The sequence below is a fragment of the Carassius carassius genome, unplaced genomic scaffold (genome assembly GCF_963082965.1).
Source record: "Carassius carassius unplaced genomic scaffold, fCarCar2.1 SCAFFOLD_66, whole genome shotgun sequence".
Lineage (NCBI taxonomy): Eukaryota > Metazoa > Chordata > Actinopteri > Cypriniformes > Cyprinidae > Carassius > Carassius carassius.
In genome coordinates this window covers 450,326-452,320 of record NW_026775001.1, presented here as the reverse complement: position 1 = coordinate 452,320, position 1,995 = coordinate 450,326, and the positions used below count along the sequence as shown (strand labels likewise).

General features: G+C 51.1%; 1 non-coding gene across 1 annotated transcript; it reads right to left on the bottom strand.

The window, feature by feature from the left end:
* Positions 1-557: 557 nt before the first annotated feature.
* LOC132134105 (U1 spliceosomal RNA) lies at positions 558-721 on the bottom strand. The gene has a single exon (XR_009429369.1). It is a non-coding gene; the product is annotated as a U1 spliceosomal RNA (small nuclear RNA).
* Between the last annotated feature and the right edge of the window lie 1,274 nt (positions 722-1,995).

Below are 1,995 nucleotides of genomic sequence, written 5' to 3'. Positions count from 1 at the left end.
TTCTTTTGCAACCTAGCGCCGCCAGGTATTTGGCCCAGTCCCACCCAAAGCAGCACAGAAAGCTTCTTTGGAGTCTGCCTGTCAATAATCATCCCAAAAAAGTGGAAATTTCCATTCACCTTGGCGAGGGGACCTCAAAACGTGCTAAGGTGGCGTGTCCGAGATGGCTCGAATGGCTATAACTCCAGGAAGGAATGAGATCCCTTCACCCAAATCGGCACACTTGTGCAGGGGCTCAGTCAGAGGCCAGGTGAAAAAGGGCGCTGCGACAGGCCACTCGGTGGCGCTGTAAGCGACAACAAAATTAATACCAATTGAAAAAGGACAACCAAACAACATGGAGACAGCTACAGCTAGGCTGCAGTCAGTCCAATCGACTTTCAAAGTAAGGTCTGTGCTATATTCGAACTGAACCACCCACCAGGGTCCGATTTTTCAAGAGCGTAACTGACTTTGTTTCACAGGCGCACAACACATACCTCGCATGTGACAGAACTCCCCATTCTGAAACGCAAAACGCAAAAAAAACCTCTTCTGCTTTGTTTCACCAACAATTTCAGGGGAGAGCGCGAACGCAGTCCCCCACTACCATAAATTATGCAGTCGAGATTCCCGCATTTGGGGAATTCGCAGGGGTCAGCATGGCCGGAGTGCAATGGGCAAGCCTCGCCCTGGGTGAACCGCCTTCTTGATCATGGTGTCTCCCCTGCCAGGTAAGTATGAAGGCCCAGGCGGTCAGCCAGAGGTATGATTTGCGTCTCTACCGTCCACACCAACGGTTAGCCCCCCTCCAGGAAAGGAAGGATGGGTGCCTTCCGTTACTGGCCTGGAAACTGCCAAGCTCATGGGCCGTGGCTTCCCAACGCCGGTTTTAGATGACTCTCTTTAACCAAACAAACCTGATTCGGTGCATCACCTCGTCTGTGAAAGACCTCAGGTGGGTGCATCATTCGTGGAAGAGTCCAAGACCCCAGGAGGGCGCATCAGGAAAAAAGTTCGCAATACACCACTGCATGGCAGATCTCATTCCTTGTTGCAAATACAGTTGCTATTTAATGAAAAGTGAGATACGCACCACATGTGGTGCACATGTGTGCCAAAATTCAACGCTCATTTTTATGCAAATTCTACAGTATTATGGGATAAAACTTACAAAAATGGATTCCTCTGAGTGCCCCGAGTACAGTACAACTGTTTTCTCTAGGCCTCATAAAAAAATTTCTTCCGACTTCCACCCCCCTCGAGCTGCCTTTTCTAGCCAGGGAGCGTGCACCCTGGCCGGCATGGATGAGTAGGTACGAGGGGGGTGGACGGTACTATTTTTTTGCTAAATTCGGGGGATCCCTAGGGGTCGAGGGGCCTACCGTATGCGACCATCCTCGAGTTCCTGGGTGGTCCAGTTCCTGAGTTAAAACGGTTCAAATTCCACATTTTGGGGGGCCGTAACTCGGACCCCCGGGGTCATAGGGACATGGGGCTAGTGTCGTCGGATAGAGCTCCCAAAGGTCTAATTTTGACCAGAGTTTGGTGTTTTTTCCCCTCTCTTTGGGTGAGTTATGGCCGGTCAAATTTTGGGACTTTTTGCATTTGCGGGCCCGTATCTCTGGCCCCCGGGGTCTATCGACTTGTGGGAGGTGGCTTCAGAGAGGGCCCTTTGAGGGCTATCAAGTCACCGAGTTTCAAGTCGCTAGGTCTCTTCCTTCCATTTGACTATCAAAAATGTGGGGGGCCATAAATTCGCCCCCCGGGGTGTTATGGATGGGGGGACAGCGGTGTTCGGTAGGCCTTCTGGAGGTCTTACTCCGTCCTGAGTTTGGTGCAGTTTGGCCCCGTTTTGGCCGTTTTGACCTCCGGGGTCATAGGGACATGGGGCTAGTGTCGTCGGATAGACGGCCCCCTGGTCTGACGTTTTTCTATGCATATTTCTACAGTATAATGGGATAAAACTTACTAAAATGGATTCCCTGAGTGCCCTGAGTGCAGTACAAGTGTTTT